Source organism: Paralichthys olivaceus, chromosome 8 (genome assembly GCF_024713975.1).
Source record: "Paralichthys olivaceus isolate ysfri-2021 chromosome 8, ASM2471397v2, whole genome shotgun sequence".
Lineage (NCBI taxonomy): Eukaryota > Metazoa > Chordata > Actinopteri > Pleuronectiformes > Paralichthyidae > Paralichthys > Paralichthys olivaceus.
The window spans coordinates 9015258-9041063 of record NC_091100.1 but is presented as its reverse complement, the minus strand read 5'-3'; the positions used below and the strand labels follow the sequence as shown (position 1 = coordinate 9041063).

The 25806-nt window shown below is 38.8% G+C and overlaps 1 long non-coding RNA gene across 1 annotated transcript in view; it reads left to right on the top strand.

The window, feature by feature from the left end:
- The first annotated feature begins 1649 nt into the window (after positions 1 to 1649).
- The window catches only part of LOC138411139 (uncharacterized), a 27684-nt gene continuing 3527 nt past the window's right edge, over positions 1650 to 25806 (top strand). Inside the window, exon 1 of the long non-coding RNA XR_011243793.1 lies at positions 1650 to 1929. This is a non-coding gene — a long non-coding RNA (uncharacterized lncRNA). The remainder of the gene's footprint in view (positions 1930 to 25806) is intronic.

Here is a 25806-nt window from a genome sequence, read left to right as displayed (position 1 = left end):
TACACAGAAGAAAAAGAGAGAGAGCTGGCACCACAGCCTCTAATGTTACATCAGTACTAATTAAAGGCTTTCACTTTGCAAAAACATCTGTCTGAAACGTCTATACTCAATTTAACTGCACATTTTCCCCTTTGTCTTATAAAGTTAATAAATGTGATGAAATAAGACGGATTTATTATTATTATCGGTGATTGCATGACACCAGATATTTTTTTGGCGCCAATCACCTCAGGATTACGCCATACGTAAATCACAGTCACGCAATTGCATTTATCAGGCCAGTTCAGCCCTTTAGTCACTGGCTCACAGTTTTTTGCTCAACCCTGACCGCCCTCTACGGACAAGTAAAAGAACAGTAAACAAGTGACCCAACAGTGCAAAACACAGCAGCTATGTTGCATCAGTTGTCAATGTGCAGTTGCTGGGATGTGCTTATTTGGGAAGCACAATTCAAATGTTTCTGCTTTTCTGGCAAGATGACACTCGTCAGTGCTGAGGAACAGGACAGTGGAGTACCCTGATGAGATTTATGCCAACTCATGATGACACATGTCAAGATGTTGCAACAGTGTGGGCTTTACATGGATGACAAGTAGATGGTAATAACTCTGAAGAAAACCTAACTTATCGATAACACAAGATTTATTTTCTAGTACTTAGCACTGAATACAGTACTGAGACGACATGTTCTGTTGTCAGGTAACTGCAGTTCATAAAACTGTTTTGGGGGTATTTAATGTAAAATGTGTAATTCTTTTAAAGGTACAGTGTGTAGAATTTTGTGATATCTAGTGTTGAAGTTGCATGTTGCAGCTGAACACCCCTCACCTCACCCTCTCCTTCCAAACATGTAAAAGAAACTGTGGTAGCCTTTAATTGTCATAAAAACTCAAAAGGTGTTTAGTTTGTCCAGTCTGGACTAATGTAAAAAAACATGGCAGCCTCCGTAGAGAGGACCCCCTCGATGTAAATATAAAGTATTTAAATATAAAGGGCCTTTTCTGGGGTAAAGAAAACTACAATTCATACAATTTAGATGAAATTAACTAATGAAAGCATCATGAGGATTATTTTATATGAAATATCTGCCAATAGTTCCCTTTCTGATCTGTGGTAGCTTTCAGTTTTCATAAAAACTCAAAAGGTGTTTAGTTTGTCCAGTCTGGGCTACTGTTAAAAAACATAGCAGCCTCTTTAGAAAGGGGACCCGCTCCTGATGTAAACATAAAGTATTTAAATATAAAGGGCCTATTCTATGGTAAAGAAAACATCAATATATACAATTTAGATGAAACACACTAGAGAAAATAACACAAGGTTTATGTTATATTAAATTTCTGCCGATTACACACAGGACCTTTAACAGCTTTAAAGATGCTATATCTTCTCTGCTAGTTTCCTTTTCCACTGAATGTGTTTTTCTGCCAGGACTTGTTGGCAGTGATGTTCATTTGCTTCAGCCATTACTGTGTTTGGGTGTAAACTAGAAGTGTGAGGTTTGGCCAATTGCAACCATTTTTCCTAAATTGGGGCGGGGTTTGACATGATGACTCATCCAATGGGAGTGCAATGGGAGTGTCATCATTAACAACCAAGATGGCTGCCTCTGATGTGAAAGATTTGTTGAATCCTCCTGTCAGGAAAGTGTCGTATTAACTGGACGGTGTATTTCACAGACATTGTTTCTGTCACTCTGTGCTTTGACACACATTTCATTGTTCTGACAGGATGTAGGTTTGTTCTGCGACCATTGACCCGCTAGCTTGGGCCATGTGGGCTAGTTGTGTAGCATGCTAACTTCAGTAGAGACAGAGAAGTGACAGAAATTAAAGCAAAAACAACAGGGGACACTTTGCTTGTTGCTTTTCCCACACTGGACACAGCCCTGGTGATTAAGCAAAGGAAGTTTGATGCAGATCTTCAATATTGGTAAGTAAACAGTGTTTAATGCTAATGTTGGCTATGTAGCAATAGCAAAAACTTAAACACGGCACCTTTAAAACTGGAACACTCACTATCTGGCTCCTGCACCAGTTCCACAAGTCACCTGTAGATGGTGTGTATCAATAAACCTCCACCTGCAGCTCAATTGAATTACAATTGTTGAATTCTGGAAATGCTGGGTTTTGTTGTTTGGATGTAGATTCTGTTGAAGCTCGTCTCATATCAGACAGTGTCCTCTAACATGTCTTTTATATAATTGTATCTGTCCTTTCCAGGACCCCTTAACATTTAAAGTGAACTGAGCTATTTATATATCTTTGGTTTAGTTTTATATGTCTCTGACAGCTCTAATAAGTGACCTGCTGAAGTGTAGTCTCACCTAAACCACACGTTCTTTCTGGGTTTGCTGTGACCACAGGGAGTGTTGCAGCCTGAAAGAAAACTCACTCCAGGATATTTTGAGTCAGACGTTTGCAGATCACTGAATTTTCAGCTACGACGGACACAGAGTGTCTGCACATGTCTAACTGATCAGTATTTGACTATAGATTATCAGAGTAGTCCTGATTCCTCTGTGTGCTCATTCTCCAGTGGGCTTAGGCAATAGGGATTTGGGGATAGTATTGTGAGATCACAATTATTTATTTTACAACTACTTGGCTCATACATAGCATATGCTTTGTGTTATTATATCATTAAAAGCTGCATAAAAATATTCTTCTAACAGGCCATTTATGTGGGCGGACACCTACAAATGCAGCACCTCCGTGACTGAATACGAAGGAAAGGAGAGAGAATTTGGGGAAAACCCAACCAGCTGTTTTGATGTCATGTAGCTTTACTCCCTGATCTGAAGACTTTCAGTGTATTGGTAACTATGACTAATGGGGAAATTTATTATTCATTTTTTTTCTAAAATCTTTGTTTGAAGTTCCACAAAATAGTGACCCAATGGTTCAAACATCATGAAACAGCAGCGACCATGAGGAAGATATTCTCATGAGGCCAAGTAGTCAGTTTGTGGCAAAGTGTCGAGGTCTTTATGAAGTCATGCAGCGCTCTGGGATAAAAGACATGATGAATATTGTATATAACGATTTGCAAGATCGGATTTGGTGTGAGTGAAGACATTGTGTGTTTCTTGATTACTTGTGGGGTTCTGTCAATTTGACAAATGTTATTGTTTTTTCGGTTCTGAATCCCCATTATTCTCACAAAATGATTTATTAGGTGCTGATCCAGTTCATTGTGTTTGTTGTGTAGCAATAACCTCTACACACACACACTCATTCATGCAAGCTGACTTGAACTGTTGGATCATCAGTGACCTTGTGTCTTCAGTATGTCCTTTGTTTGTTCTGTACTTGGCTGCTCTTCACTTAGACACAGAATCATACTAAATGCCCAACATGACAATTTGTTTAATGTCTTCATGTGTTGATGGCTTTTAATAAAAACTAAGCAAAGCTTTGTCTTTTAAAGCTTTCTTTTATGAAAGAAAGTGAATTGATTTTACTATGCATATTGGCAGGACATTGGGAACTTTTGTTGTTTCCTAATCTTCATCATGGCTACAATAGCTTTGGCTAGAATTATTGTTTTTCTATTCTGAAATTAGAATCACCTAATTTTTCTGTGTACACTTAAGTGTTTACTGCTGCATTAACTGCATTTTAAGCCATTTGCTGACAGACATGCAGTCCTGACATGTTGAGGTCTATATTTGCTTTGTAGCACATCAAGTAGAACCAGAGCAACATCATTTGCTTTCAGATTTCAAGTCCAATATTTCCTCTCTGAGAACAGAAACTCTGACAGCTAAAAACATAGACCTCGGTAGCTATTTGACTTTTTTGTTTTTTTTCTTATTCTTTGAATTTTATCTGCCATATGGTGCAGATGAAACTTCTTCATTAATCTATTTATACTATATCATCATCTTGAAAAGTTGTTTACTCCTGACAACTCTTGTTTACTGCTGCTCTTAAATTCTTGTGTAACAGCCTTACTGAGATCCAAGAATCACTGAACAACTGCCATAAACCATGTTAGTAATTTATCAGTTATAATTAACTTAATTGATTGTGACACCACACAGTTTTACTTAGCTTAAAATTCAAATTCAAAAACATTATGTTTATTTATATTTGTCTGTAGTGGACACTTTATAATAATATCCTCAAAATCCTTCCATGCTAGGGGTTATTACATACTAGAAAAAATTCATTCAGCATGACTAATCAGAATTTAGATCAGATTACCCATAAACAAACAACCAATAATCAACAGCTTTGAATGATTAATAGCAGTTGATGGGCAAAAACATGTTTTGGGTGGAAAATTCTGTGAAGTGTTGAGAGGAAGACAAACCTCCCTGAACGCATTTTGGCTCCAGTTGAAAGAGCAGCTCTCACATGCTCCTCTGAGTGGTTTCATGCTTCACCAGCGCTCACAATGAACAAAATTATCTGAACTTCTCTTTCAACTTGAGGGAATCTATTATCCATTTTATGGGCCCTGCAAGGCACTTGATCAACAACATTGATTACAACATCTCATCATCAACATCTCATCTCGATCACCTGAGTATTCTGACTTTGAGACATATAAAGATGGTACAGTCTTTAATGGGAGTATTATTGAATAATCACCTGCACACTGTCTTCACTTGCTTCTTAATTGCTATGACTCTTCAGTCATATTACCATAATTCATCAGGCAAAAATAATACCACCTCAGGAATTGGAGAATACATACATACATTTATGGTGAGTAAAAGCAAAGACTAACACAACACATTACTCCAAAGGAAACAGCTGTAGGCTGTCCTCAGGCGGAGTTGTTTTGTCTGACAGGTCGCACTTAAAGCAGAAAATTGAAACCAGTTATACTCAGCCGATAAAAAAAAATACATTATATTAACACACTGTAGTCCAAAATGTTGTATAACAAGTAAAACAGACTAATATGACAATATAGTAAGAGACATAACTGAGATGTAAAATGTCATTCTTGACCTTGGAAACAGAATCACCACGGTCCATTCAGTAGCTGTTCTGGAGCTTTCAGTCACACCACACTATCTACCTGTTAGCATTGAAATGTAGATGAATATAATATGTAACAAAATAGCCTTAAGCTCACTGTCTGGATGTGATGAATGGAGCTGTTATAGTGTAACCAAAGTTTCATACTTTAATGTGATGGTGCTAGAGACACTTTTAAAGACCTAGTAACCACAGGCATTGGCTTGTTCTGTTACACTGCTCCTAAAACGTAATGACATTTATACTGGAGAGGGTCATTCATACTTGTTGTAGTCATCACAGTAGAGAAATATTGAATCAGTTAATGTATATTTTGTAGTAATTAATATGTGAAGGATAAGTAGTTTGATAATTTTACTGTACAATGTAATGGAGGAGGCAATATGCCCAGTTACTACCCAAAATGGCTACACCAATAAAACATATTGGATATACATTGGATAATAATGGTAAGAATTTTTTTTTATTGTTCTCTTTATAAAGAGGGTATTTACATTCGACCTGCTAAAACAATGCAAATGTATATACGTACAGTACATATTTATCTCCTGAGCAAGATATTTAATATTATATGTGTTTGTCTTTTTATCTACCACCATGTTTATTGAAAACATGGTGGTAGATTCATTATTTTGTCATGTGTCAGTTAACCATTAACCACATGAATATTTCTCATGATCTCCCCTGGAGATAAAGAACTTATGTATGAGCTCTTAAAAGTACAAATGTAATTTTGGCAACATGTTCATTAGACTGAGAGCATTCACTTGTCATTAAAGGAAAAGCTAATACATTATGTTCATACAAAGATTCTCTTCCCAGTGAGCCAGCATGTAAAACACCAGGACACTGAAACTGAAGCGGCCAAATGGAATTCAGCCATCACTCATTCCATTATTTACACCTGAGCTTTTCCTACTGTGACATGTCAAAATGTCTACTGTGCAAAAGACCTGTTTGTGCTGACAAACTGCATAACTCAAAACAAGGGGGACATTTTTCAACCCAAATACAACTAAAGGGTCTTTGTCTCCACAGATATTTGTTGCAGAACACGAACACAGAAACCACTGAACAGGATTATTCATTGTACCTCTGAGACACCTTGAGAGTTGCTGCACTGACCACAGGAGGGCAGAGCCCCACCACTAAATTACCTTCCCCACTACACAAAGAATAGGCTTTGTGCATTTCACTGAAGAGTTAAAAGTCCTTGATTGAGCTGACCTATAGTTTGGTGAATCGACCCCCCCTCCTCTAATGACATTTAAGCCAATCTGAAGTGGCGGGAGGAAAGTTCGATTCATGTGGATTCATTCATTGCTGAAGCAATGTGTAAAAGGATGACGAGGAGGAAGTATTATATGACTGTATAATTATCCTTCTGAGCAAAATGCTTTGTTTGTGCTTATCTGATCCATTGGTGATACTGATCCATACCAGGCTGGTACATCAAGCCATTCATTACTTATCAGTGCGCTAAGTGCTGAAAGACTATATTGGAAACAGGAATTTGAGTTTTAAAAAATCTATCAGAACAGAGAAAATAAGGATGTGGTTAGCCTCTCTAATCACTGAACCTATTGCCAAAGAATGAGAAGGGAAAAGGGTGCAGAGACATGTGTTTTGAGTTGCAACCTTCGCTCCTATAACCTCGTTTGTCTTAAGGGACGGCTGAGAAACAGTAGAACTCGTGGGGGCTATATTTGTCTGCACAGATCATGGACTAGCTTGGTAAGTCCTTTCAGGCTAAAAATAAAACTCTTCACACAAAACTGACCGTGGACTATTGTCAGGGGTTGAGACTGTGTGTTCAGGCTCTAGACTCTTGGTTGAGCTCATGCGTCTTTCAGCAGTCAACTGGCCTGAGGAGACACTTCCACATGCCAAAGAAGATAAGACAATTGACAGAGTCTCCAGTGAGACTCCAGAGGAGCACGGCCTCCTCAGACAGCCCTGGTTGTCTTAATGTTCCTTGACACTTAATGAGTCAGTCTGAGTGTGTCTTTAGGCCCCTTTGAGGAGGGGGCAGAGGGAAGTTCCCAGGGGGAAACTTTGAGGTGAGGACCATAATTAGTATCAAACAAGGACACCACTGTCCCCTGCATCTACAGGTGAAACCCAAGATAACAAGGACGGGAGATGTAAATGGAACCATTTTTTTGGGTCAAATTAAGGCTTAAAGTCGGGGTCCTTGCTCCGTTTTGTTTTAAGGCTTCTTGCCTGTTAAAGAGCCTCCTTATGACATTAGAACTGATTTATATGATAGGATCTTGGATATGATGGTGGATGACTGTCAGAAGTATAGGGTACAGGTAATTTCACACCGAGTGAATTGGTGAAGACAACTATTTGACTTGGACAAGGAGCTCTTGTTTCGCTGTGGTTGTTGTCTTCTAATGTATTATTATTATTCAGGGAATGAGATTGGTTTACCTGTCTTTGCTGTGTCAGGGATTTTGTTTGAGGACAAAGTCCAACTCACATCAAAGCTGATGCAGTGTAAGTGAAGTCAATTACCATATGCAGACAGGTGATATTGGTGAAATGCACCATGTAATCCAGCATTGTCTTGAATAAGATGCGGTGCACTCAGCGGAGCAGCTGTTTTAGGTATAAACAATGAGGACAGGCATTATTGGTGCCCACAGTCCTCACTGTAGTTGCCACACTGGATATAATGTTCCTGTTTTAATGCTCATTAATTTGGTTTACTTGCGTGTAGTATTTTTTGGGGAAAACCCCTCGTTCATGGACAGAGGGGGAAGTGCTGATACAGGAGTTTGACATCCTGGTGCTGAATCACTAAATAACCACATATGCAAACAATCAAACTGTAAACTAGACTGAGACCAGGTTTTTATATCCTGCAAATACGCTGGTATTTTCTACAAACGGATCTCTCATCAAGATACTTTCAACATTGACACTACTACAAGGGTTTCATATAATCAAAAAGAATATATTAGTACCGAAGGTCCATATAGTAATCATTAAAACAATTACGCCATTAATCTCTTCAGATGTTGAATAGGTCATTTCCATTTTAAATACTGCTGGTTTTCAGCTACGTAGAGCTTAGTAACTATGACTAATGGGGACCATTACAACTCTGCAGCAACACAACATCACACAATGGAAATACTGACTGTCATGACATCAGTGTCTCCTAATAGTCACACCAAAGGAAACTGCAGACCCCCCAAAACACACCTGAACTGTGCTGCTGAGTCACCGCACAATGAATGCGTGTCCTGGTTACAAACCACACTCAGTAGCCAAGAGGGCATGGTGGGCTCTGATGACACCCCTGAGTGGAAAAACACATAAGCCATGACTGTGTCTGATGTATCTCTTGCTCAGTGCTCAGCTCATTTTAAAGGAACAAGTGCAACACTGAAATATCTCAGTAACTGGGTAATGGGTTGTCATGAAATCAAGTACAGACATTTGTGGAGGTAGTCTGACTTTTTCTCTAGTGCCAAGGCACCTTCAGAACATTCATGGTTTTGACTGTACATAAAGATGGACAATAAGTCTCAACCTCATGCCACTATCCAGGAATAAAGACAAAATATCCCAAATACTAATGCGGCATCTTGCACATTTGGACCCAGTAGCAATCAAGCAATGGAGCCATGAGCTATGTAAATTTGACATGTACTTTGACTTTGTAGTTTTGTCAGTTCAATTAACATGGAGGAGGCAAGATTTATGACCTATACTGCAGCCAGCAAGCCAGATTTTGGTGACCCTCTGAGTAATCCTCTTGCCCCAGCATCTGTATTCTATGAAAACTGATTTGAAAGATTTTATACATAGGCTATTTTTAAAAGCTGCAAAGAGAGGGTAGCATTAGCATTAGCATTGTCAGTGTGAGCATAGCATTTAGCCCAAAGACAACTTTGCCTCCAGCTGTCTTTATAGTCACTACAGCATGACTGACTCTTAGCCCTGTCTCTCCTCACTGAATCCCACAAAGTGGTATGCCAAACGACCACATCGCCTCAGTTAACCTCACAGTCTGAAGTGCAACCGTGTAATTTTAGGTTAACCATGATCAATCTCAGGCTCGGAATCATGTGTCGTGACCCTCAGTTTAAACCCTGTCAGTCATGTCTGCCCTATCATCCAGCAGTTGATTGAGAGATATGCTCAGTGTCACGTAGGAGTATAAAGCCGTCCCCTCCACTGATCTTATCTCACAGGAGGCCTCAGATTGTGTTACAGGAGTAAACAAAAAAAGGCACACAGATAAATGGCGCTCCATACAGGCTCATTCCTCCTCATAATAACAAAGACATGCAAATCATTCACCCTGGCAAACAAACTATTAGTGCCTCTCATTAAATTTAGATTAAATGTATTTATAAAATCTGTTCTGAACCAAGTTTACACTACTAGCTTGGAAAGTTAATGGGAAAAAGCTTTCACAGTTTTTACTTTTGAATGGACTCTTAAAGAAGCACTCGTACCACTTGGACTGAAATGATTTGCATATGATTTAAAGCCTGCACATGTGTGAACAAATGTTTAGGATTATGTCACTGAGGCAAAGCCAGGCATTAAAAATATGAGCTGTCCAATGTGCTGAATCCCTAGAGGAAAATAATAAAGAAAAGAAAATGTACAGTCTGCAACCTTCATATAAATAAAAACAAATATGACATTTTATTTATTTCTTAACTTTTGTCAGATTTTAACTTCACATATTTGAACTAGAATGGCACGAGAGCATATACATCTGCTAAGGCACAACAGTCCCCTTGAATTCAACCAAGCTGATCCCTGCATAGGGTCCTATCATAGATCCATGAATGATTCTGTGGAAAATCAGTAAAGAAGGTGAAAATAAATACAAATTATATATATATAAGAAAGGGGGGGAATTCAAATTCGTCCCATGATCTGAATCCTCACCAAAATTGAACGGGTTCTTTACTGACCTGTACCGCATCCCTCCACCACGTTTCATGGTAATTTACTGTGTGTGTATTGACCAGTTATTGGTTGTGTAAGAAGAATAGATTGCATGGGAGTACTGTTTTTTTTTCACATAGTGGAACATTGAAAGGATGTCTACTAAAGAATCACATCAGCCTGTCCCATGGAGACACTTAGATAAACACACAGCTAAAATAGAAGGGGAGTCAGGTTGCACCATGAGGTATTGGTAAGAGAAAGGACAGGGAAAAAGCATTGTGAACGCATTGTGGTCGCTCTATTTTCTATCCCAGGTAATTTTTTCCCCCTCTTTGCAGACCGGACACCCATAATTTTTCAAACAAACACAAAACAACATCCTCTAAAGCCTCAAAACAAAGACCTGGAGACCTGATATAATAATTGGAGTTGGGTGAGTAGAGTGGGTTTCTCTCAGGGAGTCACTCATGGCCTGGGGAGACAGCTGGACCAGGGAAGCTTTGGGAAGGGGCCTTTGGCCAAGTGTATCAGTTGATGGTCAATGAGGTCGTGAATGAACGACTGTCATCACTTAACATTTCACCTGAAGACTTGGTGAATGGTGAGACTGCCACTGACTGATGTTTGAATCACTGTTTGAATCATTGAGCAGCTATTGCAACATTTTAAGTCTGGGTGGTGTTTTTTTTCTTTTTTTCGCTGAATGCCAAGTACCTGCCACACAGTTCCTTTTTCTGTGACAGTAAATAACTGGGAAACATGAAGTAAAATGGTTTTGATTAAGCTCCACCTCATATATTAATTAATAAAAGAGCCTTTTGAAAACGCCCAGACCCAAAGCAAAATCCCCCATCTGAATCACTCACCAGTATCTGGAAGCCAGAGTCAGACTAACGGTAACTGTAGTCAAAAGTTTGGGTGGGGCTGACGTGCACAGTTCATTTTAACAATTTGAACCAGTAAGAATTATTACCTTTTTATGCTTTATCAGAGTTGTTTGGATAGTGGGATTTGATTTTGGGAAGCAACATTTAAAGACAATACTTGTTTTATTTTTTTGATTAAAAGGTTTAGTGTGTAAGATTTAAGGGAAAGGGATCTATTGGCAGAGACTGAATATAAAATAATCCTAGTGATGTTTCCACTAGTGTGTTTCATCTAAATTGTGGTTTTCTTTACTCTAGAATTAGCCCTTTATATTTAAATACTTTATATTTACATCAGGAGCAGGTCCTCTCTATGGAAGCAGCCATGTTTTTTGTTTTAGTCCAGACTGAACAAACTAAACACCTTTTGAGTTTTTATGAAAACTGAAGGCTACCACAGCTTCTCTCACATGTTTGGAAGGGGAGGATAAGGTGAGGGGTAATCAGCTGCAACATGCAACTTCACCACCAGATGTCACTAAATTCTACACACTGAACCTTTAACATTGATTTTATGTCATCTTGATTTGAGATTGACATCTAAGTTTTTTATTAGGATCTGACCAGATTTCACTCATAAATACCTTCTTATTTTTTCTAAACATGCTTTTTATTTTTATTTAATTCAATGGGTTCTTTCCTGGCCCATAAAAAATCCTTCTTCCAAGTTTTAAGGTGATCTGTACAGTAGTTTTTGTGCAATGGAGCTGACCAATAGACCAAAATATAAATGCAGACAAAATCCTAAGTTCCTTGGCAAAGGTAATAAACAAAACAACTGGAATATAACCAACAATGCGATTGGTTACTGATGAGCACTGATGATTAAAACGATGAGACTCCAAATATGCAGTACTCTCCAAAGTTGCAGTGTGATTTGTCAGGATTGATTTTCTCCCTGGTCCACTAAGGCTGCGACAAGAGCCAAGACGTTTGGTGTATACTGGAACTTTTAACTTTACAAAATATGAAGGCTGACTTTCAATCTCCATTGGGCCTTTATCAGGATGCTGTGAATAAGATATTTGAACACATGTTATGTATAATCTTGCAACGTCTGACTCAAGGAAAATCCACTCTGTCGGGTAGGCTGTGCCAAAAGGAAGGAAAGCAATCATTTGGCATGGTTGTGCATGGGTAGGGTTACTAGAGGAAAAAACCAAAGCTCATTAATAATATGCAAAGATCCGTGAGTATGAAAACACTTCATTGGAACATTTTTTCCAAACAAAACATTGAAGGATTCCATCACATGAACGGTTTCAGGTCTCATTACTCATTGCCAATGGGTGGCAAAGTGTTAAGTCTGTGAATCTCTTGTATGTCACATGTAAGGAGTATTTCTAATGACCCAGCAGATCCACAGCTCTGCTTATGCGTCCATTTGTTTCAGAAATTCTTACTGTAGTCACTCTGGATATTTAACCCTATTCTGTTAAATGTCCTGTGGGAAACCGAGTTGTTAATTTGTTATGACAGTGCAGGATATGGTTTCTGATAAAGGGCTAGTTTACCTGCCAAATGCTACATTATTTCTGCAGTGGGACTCAGACCTCGTACTCAGCTGCACTGGAAAAACACATTTTCATAATTTTTGGCTCTTTACCACAGGGTGTCCATAAAATCTCCTTAGTCTATTGTTAAACTTAAAAGATGAATTTCAGAACGACAGTAAATGACCCATACAATCTCAACATTCATTTTCAGCCCACTTAACTGCTTCCCAAAGTGCACAAAGGCAAGAGTGAGAAAACTGTGCTATAGAAGAGAAACTCTTAATCTCACCTACTTGGTACCCATCATGCACTGCAGCTGATTGAGTGAATATGTCACAGTCTAAACTAGAGAGGCACTCAGAGATGCCATATCTCAGCAAAGGCTAACGGCCTATCTCACAACAACCTGATGGAGAAGAAACTGGCAACCAAGCCAAAGACCCATGTCAAACAACAAGGTAGAGATTTTACACAAATATAACAGGTTCGTTTTATTTGTTGTGACATTGGAGAAGCAAAAGTTATGACTTACTTTTCCAATACCAACAACACCAGGTCAGCATCTGTCCTGCATCCTTTGGCCCTCACCAACGAGTGAAATATGCTCCGATATGAACTCTTGTTCCATCTTGTACTCTGTCACCCTCTCTTTTCCTCTTCTTCGTTTCTTCTGACAATGTCCTCTTCGATTTCTTCTGTGGCATAGCAAGCTAGTTGTCTCTTATAACTAGCTACTAGTTTTGGCATAGGTTGTTGCTGTGTGACGTAGGGTATGCTGTGAAGCTGGTTGTAATGTTCCAGCACGGTACACCAAAGTTACATGCGCTGTGGCATTTATCCAGATCCACTGCAAAATTGTATAAGTTCTTACTTGTCATGTCCCACCCCTGCACAAAATGTAATGGAAATTGGTTGAAGACTTCTCGTAATCCTGCAACTAACGAACAAGCAGTGAAACAAATGCCAATGAAAACATAAATTCCATGGTGGATGTGAAGAAGCCTAATCCCTTCAACCAGCCTCCCTTTAGTGGGAGCACTCAGAAATATCAGGCGACAAACTGCTTTTTGTGCCGAGCTCAAACACAGTCAGACACCTACAGGGAGAAAGGTTGCAGAAAAATATAAATCACTCCCTTTCACAAGTCTGCTGACCTCTGATGATACATGATGTTTCTTGCTTTGATTGCAAACAGACAGAGAACAAAAGAAGAAATACAGAACAGATTAAACACACCACGAGGAGTAATGAAATGTCATAAATACATCACTGTGCTTGTACAAATATATCCACAGAACATGTCGTGTCAATTTTAGCTCCCTAATACCTATGATGGCTGACTAACTTTCTGGGGTTTTTTGGTGGTTGAAACCATTGTGGCAATGACAAATAGAAACCAGCTGTTATGTAAAGTTACATTAAAGCATTCATCTTAACTCTATAGGTTTAAATTTGCCCACACTGGACTTCACACTCTATCAGTCATGGTAGATGAACTGCTGGTAGTATTTAGCCAGTGGGACGTCACTTCCATTCATGGCTGACTGGCTCACAGTGTGCACATGGGCATTGCTGAAAAAAGGAAATTAGAGGCCAATGTAAAGCTGCAGGCACAGCCGAAGGTCCTATATGTGTGTATGTGCAGTTTACACTATGTGTGCGTTGCCCATTCAAGTGGAGGAATGGTTGGGAGGGGGAGCTGTCTGTTTAAATGGCCAGAGAGCGGAAGGATGTCTCCAGCCTTGACTCTGGCGTCTCTTTATTGTTCATGAAAACAAAACAAAAAGAGAAGAGGACAAGAGGAGAGAGAGAGAAAGAAAAATGAGCACAAGGGAGCGGAAGAGATGAGGGAGGGCGAGAGGGAGGGAGGGTGAGAGGGAGGATGAGGGAAGGCAGAAAGTTAGATTCAGTCACTAACAACAATGCAGTCTGCTCTGTGACAGAGACATGATGTCATGTTAGTTGAGTCCCTGGTGTGGGGGTGGGAGGACGAACGAGCTGGGTGGGGCCATTTCTCTGTCCTCCCTCTCCCCATGTGTCTCTTTTTTTTTTTTAATGAATGAATGAACCTTGGGAAGCATAATGGGCAAAGCTAGCAGCTCCACTTCCGCTCACCTGCTATTTGAAAGAGTGAGATTTCCAGGTCGTTCATTCAGGCTCCAGTCCCCACTGAGCATAACACTCAGAGAGTGAGGGACGCCTGGTAAAGGATCGCCCTCAAGGGAGTGTGTGTGTGTGTGTGTGTGTGTGTTTGTGAGCGCTTGTACTTATATACAGTATTTGTGAGGACCATCTGGAGTATAGACCTTACAGAGTGAAGACATTTTTGTAAAGTGAGGACACTTTGGCTGCTCATCCCTTTTTCAAAAGCTTGATTGAGGGTTAAGACTTAATTTTGAGGTTAGGGTTAGATTTAGGTTTAGGTCAGGGTTAGGGTCAGGCATGTACATTACGGTAAGGGCCTGGCAAATGCATTATGCTAATGAGTTTCCTCACTAAGATAGAAGTACAAAAATGTGTGTGTGTGTTTGTCCGTATGCAAACATTGGTGGAGAAGGGAAGGTGCATGTATAAAAGGAGAGGAGGTGTATAGTAGAACACCATAATGTAAATAGCCTTGATGTGCACCACATTTGCTTTACTGTATGGTTCTGGTTCATGGTCTTTGCGTTTTCCCCATGAACACACGTCTGAGTTTGGATCACACATGCTGTCTGTTACTAACGTCCTTAATACCATGGTGGTTGTGGCTTTAAGAAGAATAGCACTGTAACCATGGATTATTTTCTTTCAGGGTTCTATTTTAACAATCCAAGCACATGGTCTAAAGCGCATGGCACAAGTGCATGTAGATCATATCCAAATCCACTACTGGGAAAAATGGAAAATGCTTCAAAGGTTGTTTTCCCTTTAATGGCTGTAGTTGTGTTTTGGAAGCCACTTCCCATTTACTTTAAAAGATTAATGACTTTGACATTTGGCTAATAGTAGGGTGGATCTGTATATCATATCACTATCTTGCACCATTGATATCACGTTAGGTGCCAGCAATGCATCTTACCACACCTAATTTTAAAACCACTATACCCATGGATGCCAAAATGGGTGCAAAGTATGTTGCTGTCTAAATAACATGGTGTTGGAAATGATAACTTCGTCTGAAACCAGCAGAGATAGTTGCATCGTACTTTTGCTGTTTTGCACCAGGTGTTACATATGGCCAAAAATATAATTCAAAAGCTATGATTAACTTCAGTCAAATCCTTTCTGACCAATTTGCAAGGTTACTGCAGCTTTTTTTTCCACCTAGAAATGAATTATTAGTTATAAGTTAATGAATAATTATTATTTGGGTAGTCATTATATGAACAGGTCACTATATGATAAACTATGACCAACATCACATCAAATTCCCTTTACACAGGGGAGTAGAGAAGGATATCCTCTCTCAGCCTCACACCTCACAATATTTACAAAACCATTATCTTTTCAATAGTCTTAAAAAAATGTAACGTTATAAAATTCAACAATTTGGAATAATTAAGTGCAGGGCCAGTTTGGATTGCATTATAGGCTATTGTGTGTTCTTGCCCTCCTGGTGTTCTCTGTTCATGAACTGCAATTTCCTCTCTTATAAACACCCACAGCTTGCTGTTATACAAAAAAACTGAGCTTGATTAGTTACATTGCACAAATTTAAATAGAATCCAAACACATTTTCTGCATCTGAAGAAACACCTGGGTGGCCACTCAAGTTCAGGAACAAATAATCAGATCTATTAATGCACTCATTTAGCTGTAATACTTGATCAGGCACAAGTGTGGATTTGAACCTTCACATTATACATGAAGTCATGTTTTTTTAAATGAATTCAGGCGAGTCAGGAAGAGTGAGCGCTAAAAAACCTGTTGGGATCCAAACCGCCCATCAAGTAACCTTCAGTAAATGCACTGCAATCCTTATGCTGTGGACAAGCTCTCCAGCAGGAATCAACTCAGAAACAATTTTAACATTCAGCAAATTGTCAGCTGCCCTGTATAATTTACACTACATAAATTACCTTAGAGAGACACTTCAACTACTGCTTTACAGCAGGGACTGAAAAGTAACGTCAACAGTCTGCTCTATTAGACATAAATGGCACGCAGAAGACATTTCTTAAAGGCATCTCAGGATGTAAATAAATAGGTTATGAGCTTGCATGATTTTGGGACACGTGTTTGTCTCGTCTTGACCGTCAGTTGGCTCCAGTTGTTGCTTAGCTGAAGAGCTAAATCAAAGCTGGTAAGGCAGCTTGGAATATTCCACTATCTTCACCAGGAAGCAGTGGGAGGGGACCAAAGATTGATTGCTGTAGGTTTTGAATAATAGTAAGATAGATGTCCAGAGAACCAAGGGATCAAGGACAGCAGGACAGGCAAATAGATCTGTAGATCTACCATGGGAAGGTTCCAGTAATTGTTGGAGTTTATTATCTAGCCAGAGGAAATTGTACCCTTTGCCACCCACAAGCACTCAATGGTAACTATCAAGTTAAACTGCCAAAGTAAGACGTTTTGACAAAGCCTCCTTTTAGAGATGAGGGATGTCAGTGAGATGGGGACGGGGTGGGGGTTAAAGCTTGTCTCCTGGGAGTAGGAGGGGCAGTGTCACCGTTTGGAGTTGTTGAAAGGAGCACAATGGTGCCCAGTATCAGGTTTGCCTGTTTGACAAATGGATCTCCTGCTGTGATCGTGGCGGGTGCAAGAGCCTTTATCTGTTTACAGAAACAGATGGGGATATATATGGATCATCTTAGTAAATCGTGTAAACAAGTATTCTTATGGTATATGAAATTGCAATACATTGGTATAACACTGTCGCTCAACTTAGAGAAATCTTCAGTGAAACTTTCCAACAGTTCTCCCTCATTATACTTTCAAATATTATGTAAAATTTCACCCGACTTAAAAGTTAGTTGCACAGAGGTGCTACCACATAAACTCTTCACTCCTCAATGGAAAAGTTCATTGAGCAACTAAACAATGGCAGCCACAACTCCAAACCAAAATCCTCATTACTCTTGACGTTCAAGGGACCATAGCAAAACATAGGCTGTGTTTGTTTGCAGTTGGTCACCCTTAGTCATGAAGAAAGTGGAAATGTCAAACAAAATTTAAAAAACACCATGCTTTTCAAATTAATTACTTGAACCATGGTCAATTGCAGGTTTTTTGCTCTAAAGGAAAGTACAATATACGCCTACCTCTAACCCTAAACTTAACCATATTTGGTAGTTCAGCTTCCTTCAACTTCTTGCACATTTGCCCTTTACTTGACAAATTTGTTTAAAACTCAAATATGTTTTTGGCTGGTCTTACATGTCCTGCAACACGAAAAGGTCAATAAATAAAACTGGTACATCCTGAAACACAGTCATTAAACCAAAATGCAAGATGTCTAGTTTTTAAACAGATTTGCTCCAGCTGTTCACCCGGATCCCACTAAAAATGATGCCGAGAAAGGACATAGACTCTGGCACATTAGACCTCACATTGTGTTTGGCTCAGTTTTTATACTGGAGAAGTGATAAGAAACACACAAAGGCATTAAAGAATGATTTAAGGAGGTCAACATCAACAAACTGTTCCTGATCATGACTACAAGACAGCCACACAAGTTTTCTTACCTAAGACCTAACCTGTTTTGATATATCTGGCCGTGAAAGCAGTATTGTCCTCACCTACAATATGTACAAGAAAGTAGCCTTTGAACTTGACTTACTCTCACCAATAAAACCACAGACAAATGTTCGATCCAGGCCCTGTAAATCAGGGCGAGTGCTGATCAAAGCAGGGCAGTGAATCTTACATGGCATATCCTGCATTCCTCGCTAAACACATTCACATGCTGCACTCAAAGCCATAGCACTTGTTTGTTGACTCCCCGAGTTGAAGCACTGGCCATTTATCTGACCAATCCCCGAGTATGGTTTCTAAACAGCAGAATGCTTGTTCTCTGTACAAACAGGAAGACAGGTCACACTTCTTTTTTTTTTAAGAAATAGTTTTTCGCCATCACTCACTACAACAACAGTTTGAAGTATGTGGGACAACACTTCTTGTGTCCTGTCATTTTGTCCTTGATAAGAGCAGATGAACCAAACTTTGCTCTACTGAGATCACAGAAAACTAATGCTTCATCACGTCTATTGGCTTCCTCATCCATGTCTGGATAATGTGCCTGGAAAAAACCCAACCATCTTCCTCCTTCTCTCTCTGCGCTTTGTTCACAGTATTTTTTTAATGGAATATCCGCCCAGGTTTGCTCAGTTGTAATTTGACTACACACAAATAGTTGAGGAATATGTTGGCAATATCAAATTATATAATATAACTTTATCTTGCCAAGGCAGGGTCTCTAGATTAGGTAAGTAAGCCCCACTTTATGACCCAGTATTTATTATTAGATGCAAATAATTAACTGAGAGCTGGAACTGCAGGATTGTCAAGCTTTGGATTTGAATTCTGAAGTGATGCTGTGGGGCTCTCATATGACGAATTATTCATGTATCAAGAGTTCAGAGGGTAGTGTCTTTTTCTTTTTTTCTTTTCAAGGCTGCAGAAAACAACGTTAACTAATACAATAGTTTGTGTGTTAAAGGTTAGAATTTAAGAGCGCCCCTATCAAGATAAGCACATCCTCTGTGTATTGTTTCCCCACTGCTTGGACTCTACTCCTGCTTACTCTGTTTATTATTATTATGTTAGCAGATCTGTTCTGTTCATTATCAGATTAGGGAGAAGTCTGCATTCTGGAAACACCAGCCAAAATCTATTGAGACAGTGTTAATTTCCCGAATGTTTCGGTTAGTCCATATCCTGAAAACCTTTCCTCTTGAAATGCTAAAAGTGCTTGCAGATTGAAAATACAAAACAAATATGTTGGCTAAGCAGTGAAACAGGGATATGCTAAAACAAAGTAACAGTCCTATCTTACTTTTCCTTGTACTCATACTAACTAGCTCTATTCTGCAGCATATGAACAAGGTTCATAGGTTCCTAAAAACTGATTGTCTTCTATGTGGATTATCAACTGATGAGGATGCTTCAGTCTAGAACATGTAGTCTTAGCCACCTTTTTGTAGCCATCATGTGGACACTTCATATTTATATCACAATATTTTTACATTTTCAGGGATGGGGGACAGTTATTTTGGCGCTTAACACACCTACTAAGAACACGTTTCAACACCATGGATGCCATGAATCCAAGATTCCTATTGTTGGGTACCTTAAAAAGGTAGGAGTTCACCTCTTAGAGCTCTTTAGAAAAGAAGCATACTCACGAGTTCCTTGAGAAAGAGCCACATATGAGCCTTGATATACATTTGGTCAGTTGCCACACAGTGAACCAATTACTTTTAGTCTCCTGGGGTTTGGGTACCCAAGGCAGTTACATTCCCGCTTTGCCCTATCGTTGATTCAGGCTCCCACTGCCTACACTACAAACGTATGTTTATTCAAGATCTGCGGTTTGGCACGATAATTTTCAGGCGTAACCATTTAATAATTATGGCATTTTATACAAATTTTACATTTTATGATGATTTCCTAATGGTTTTGTCCAGGCTGTAGTGAAGCTGACCTTATTGTGTCTTGGAATAATAGCAGGTTTTCAATAGCTAGCTCATAAAGTCTGTTGTGCTTCTCTGCGAAATATAACAAACCCAAAAGGTCACGCATAAACATATGTTTGGCATGAAAATTTAGCATGATTACTAACTAACAGCGCGTATCAAGTGCAGGCATTCTTGCATTAGTTTTGTTGTACCTCAGACCAACCTGACATGCTTTTTCTTCGTTGTCTTACTCAACTTCCGGTGTTCAGATCTGCACTCGCCAGGGTGGCCTCTCTCTCGTAATTGCTCTATGTTTCAGTTGGCCTTTGTCTCCATGCTGTTTCCTGAAAAGAAAAGAAATGCGTATACCGACAAACAACTAGTTCCCTCTGGGGTTCTCATAAATTTTAACACTCTTTAGCCTGGCAGACGCAAAGCTCAAGGAAGCCAAAACAGATGTTCCAAGATTGAAAAAGTGAGAGAAGAGACATGACCCCCAGAGCATGTTGGAGATCAGATTCAAGCAGGTGTAAATTAGTTTATTATAAAGATGGAAATGCTGTCATGCGAAACAATATCGATTCCAACAAACTTTTCTCTGCACAGGTGCTGCTCTTCTGATAGTGAATTATCTCATAAGATTTTAGACTGTTAAACAAAGTGACAGTATAATAAGGTCTTGATGCATATACTGTAAATATATAAATAACATATGGCTATACACATATCTAGATGTACTTTATACATAGGCAGACATTAGCCATCAGAGTAGGCTGTTAGGCAGATGTGAGACCTCATGAAACAGAAATTGTTTGAGCACATGTCTGATTCATAGCTAGAGCATGAAGTAATTGGATCTCTTATTTGGATGTCCTGCTTAATGTCCAGATGAATCGTCCATCTGAAACCTTTGAGCTCAAGTAGAAGACAAAACCTCATTGGCAGCATGCCATGTGTGTTTGTTCTTCTAATGTGTCCCACACCTGTTGCATTAAAAAGAGTTTAACTTCAGAAGTGCAAAAACAGAAATCAATAAATACAAATACAGAAAATATGGAAAGAAAAGGAAATACTTGAGGTTTGGCACATCCACCAGCATTCCTTTCTCTCTGTATCCCAACCTGCCAATGATGGAAAACTTTTTTTCTTTCTCCTCTAAAGTTGCCTGGTACTCAACATGTCTCCTCAGTTAGATCCAGGTGGCAGATGAATAAACTAACCAACTTAAAATCGCAGCCACTAAAACAAGGTCAGTTCATATGTATAACACTTAACAGCATTTTTTAACAATAATAGATGCCTGGTAATTAACATGTATAACATAAACACAACATAATACAAGTACCACAGCTTTGAGAGCTGTGACCAAATCAGAAAATGATTTGGTAACTCATGGAGAACAGCCTGGAGAGTTATGAGAACATGTGTCAACCACACACACAAAGACAAACAGCATCAACAGAGCAGTGTTGGGCTTTAAGCTACAGAACAGACATAAACTGCTTTCAAACATGCACTGGACTCCGCAGCTCCTCCGTATTTTCTCCAGAGGAGGTGCATGTGTAAACGCAAATGTCAGAGTGAGACACCTTTCATGACCATTCTAACACGCGACAGGCGCAAATCTGAAAGAAATGAACAATATATCCTGGTGAAAAAGCATTGACACACACATAGAAGACATCAACGAAGATGTCAAGAAAGTTTGTGGTGATAAGAGCTGACGACGGCGTTGGGTGCTTTCAACAAAAACACTTCCTGCTGCACCCGGCTGCTCCACCTCCTGCCTGAATAATGCGGAGGATTTGTTGCTGTTGTGAATGTGTCTGTGCAGAGAACCTCCCGCTGTGTTGTGCATGTGTAAAAGATAAGCTCCTTAGCCAATTCTCCAGAAAGGGCTATATATGGGGGTTTGAAAAATTCTGTCTAACCTAACATGACTCCATCGGATTCCTGGTTATGCAAGTTCATTTGCTTAGAATTTTAATTCCTGTTTCCACTTGCCTATTGTTATTTAATTATGTTTATGTGGATTTTTATGTTTGGCCTTAACTGTGCAGAATGATGTGCAGACTTCAGGGCAATTTTTTTTAAGCATTCAGTCTAATAAATCTTATTGTAACGGACTTAAGTTTGAAGCAAAAATCTTTGTATTTTCAAATTCAATAGTTTCATATATTTAATCTGCTTTCTCAATTTGTCAATGATAGGGAGGGAGTAGATGTACTGATGTATGAATTGTTTATATCAGACAAATTGTTGTTCAAAGTAAAATCATTTTTATTGTCAGGATGGGACCTTTGTGTCCTTTTTTAAACATCAGAAAATGTAATTACTCTGAATGTAAGACAAAAAGCAACATGAAAGTGTTTCTCACTGTGGAAACTTTTCCCCAGAGAAAAAGTTCCTCACTGTCTTTTGTTATCAAGCACAAGTCATTTTTTTCTTTTGAACAGTGTTGAATTGAATGCCTTTTTAAAATGTTCATCATGCTTTGTTTACATTTTCTTGTCAATGATTCTTTTATATATATATATATATATATATATATATGCAAAATGTGACAAAAAATTTACTTTTGAAATAAACCCAGCACACAGTCAAAAGTATGTCAGCGCCATCATCTGTATTTGATTCAAGTTGTTTGATCAAATGTTCGCGTTGCACAGTGAGATGGATGAGAATTAACTAATGGTCCAGTGACTCAAAGTATTTATTGTTTAGAGAGACAAAGTCACAGTGGGATGATGCAGATGAAAGAAACAGGATTTACGTACTACCTACTATTAGAATTGACATAATCTGTCATGACTTCACACAGTGAATGTCTCTATATGACATTTCGGTTTTGGTTATTGGATTGCTGTACACCTACTGTGGTATTTCCATTAAGTACTAATTCTACTGTTTAATAACAGTGGAGCAGAGATACTGAGAACTGACAAACAGCAGTGGTTGACCAGGCAGGGGTCCAGGGACTGAGAGCTGGCAGAGGGATTTCATCTATTTGGATAACCTATGTTGTATTAATGGTTGTTTTCTTGGAGCATGTGCTGCTGGGAGGGGGAGGTCATGGAAAATAATGACCGTGAACCTTGCTGAAATGATAAAACAAAAAGTCTGCCAACTGTAATGATTGTTTTAGTCACAGTAGACCCTTAGATAGAGGAGATAAACACAGCATAGAGCCCATGGACTGAGACGTTATTTTATATCTCATATAACTATGGCCGTGTCTATAGATTTCTAATAGCCCTCAACATACTTCATGTTCCCTGTGGATGATAATAAATTGCAACCCGAAATGCACTGTGGGCTTCTTTGAAAGCATAACAAGTCTTTTTTTAAACAAAAGAAATGGTTTGTACCGAAACATTTCAATTTCAAAGGAACCATGACATTTCATTTAATTGTCATGTTGCTAATGAATGAATGATTAAGCCGGCTGCTTCCAATGACAATGAAAAGTAAACTAAGTGATTTTACTTAAGTGCTGTACTCAGGTGCAGTTTGTAGGTACTTAGAGCATTCACATGTTATACTTTATACTTCAATTCCAGGGGGGAACATTCAGTCACTTCACTACATTAATTGACAGATGCAGTAACTAACTTATTTTTATAGAAGGATCTTCGATAAAAAAAAATGTTCTGACTTTGTAAAGTATTTATTTAACCAGCGACTTCACAATATCCACTTGGAGAGCCTTGACATATTTCTAATGTCTACCCTGGGACCGTCTCAGATGGTTTCATTTAAATAACAGTTTGGTTTACAAAGAAGGTACAATTGTCCATTATTTGACCAAAAAACTAAAAGTCAAAATTTTATGTAGCAGAACTTTGTTTTTCTTCTTTCTTTCCATATTAATCATCTTGCAACCCCCAGATCGATCTTGACCCTCTGGAAGGGGGACAACTCTCAGTTTGACTAAACTATTGTGTTGTATATAAAGTATTAAAACTGACTTGATCTCGACCAGCTACAATCTTAATATTAATACGTTTGTTTAATTCAATTTGTAAAAATATATTACAAGCAGGGATAATTTTTCTGTGGAACAAATACTGATACTTTAGTCCATTACAATTACTTGTGTAAATACCATTTCAGATCAAACACTGTAAAATATATCATGTGTGATTTATAAAATGTGAGTTAACAAAGAGTGACCAGAGATCCAGAGTTAATTGCATTTATATGCAGCATGAAACTGCATCTAAATGAATATATGTCTCTCAATATTTCCAGCAGATCAATATTACTGCTGCAATTGCTGGACAATAGTACAGAGTCAACTTTGGATCCCATGCAAGCTTAAAAAAAAACAGACCCAGTGACAGAAGGGCCAAGTATCCAACAACGTAATTCCTGTCGTCAATTTTCTTTATAGTCTCAGGAATTTCTCCTCAGGACTATCTGTTCATCTGGCTTTGCTCAGGATAAAAACGGCCGATAAAAGCACCAGACCTTTGTACCACAATTAAAATAAAAATGATGACCATCAGAGTTAACATCACACACAGATGCAGAAGATCATGTGATGAAGCCATTCAGTCTGCTTGCTTTAGAAGACTTTCCCTCTCTGCCACAGTATGATATGAGCCATACAAACCCAAATTACATTTATGATTTGCACGGTGCCAACACAGGCACAAAATCAAAGCCTTCCACTGAATCATTTTGCATATTTACATAGCTGGCAACTTCATGCGCAGTCAAACCTGTCTGTGCGAACTCCCTCAGTTGTATTTTCTGCTGACACACGCTGGAAAGTGCAGAGCCAGTGACAGTCGCTCGCTCATTAGCAGGTTTTTGGTGGAGACCCCAGATCCTGTGGGTGGCCTGGAGTTGGAGAAAAGTGATTTCTTTTCTGTATCTACCTCTACTTTCCATTGGAGACCTGAAGTCTCCAGTCACCCTGAATGTACCCTTTCAGTGTCTGTGAAGATAAAAAAGGCATCCAATATTTCAGCAAATAGAAACCTTATCCAAACAAAGGTAGGGTAGAGTCATTACTTTCAATCAAAAGCACATGTAAAAAATGACTGGACACTTGCTGGATTGAAAACACAACCTTGTAAAGTGCAGAGTGTGGTGCTGAATAATTATCGGAGGCTTCAGCTTTTTACTGTTAAGGAATGTGAGAAAATGATTTATTGGGTCTTTCATCGCCTCAAATTGAAAGGGGCAATGAAATATCCATCAAACCTGGGTGTATATTGTGGAAATGTTCTTTGTAAAGTCTTTTAGATGGGATTGCTTCAGTTGTTATAACAAGTAGAAGATGAAGAAGAAAAAAAGTCGATATTATTATACATGCTTTTAACTTTAGGGGTAGGTAAACTTTTTGTTTTTTGAATATTGAACATCTGGTGAACACATTTACATAAAAGGTCACTCCCAGACTTTTCCACGTAGTCTGTAAAACAACCTAATGACTGAAGGAAAAACTGAATATGAATTAGTTCAGATTTATAGGGAGAAAACAAAGGGGATGGTGAGTGAGGAGGACAGTGTGTGAGGGGGATGTTCCTAAACAGATAGTTTCTGGGTTTTTTAAGACAATAAGACTTTTTTTACAGTGCAGGATTCGGTTTCTGTCTCCTCTGTCTCAGAAGCTTTTTATAAAAAAGACTCATACAATATCTTATAAAGCCTGAAAATGTCCTAATATCCCATAGACATTTCATTGAATTCACTTTTTTTTTTTCTTACTGATTGAGTTGAGTTTTGCAAATCTTCGTATACTTTCTGTATTGTAATAAAAATGTGTGCTGACAGTAGGTCTGGGAAATTTACTACACAACTCTTGTAAATCATAAATAATATTGCGGAAAATATATTGTAGCACTGTAACAGTTTCCTA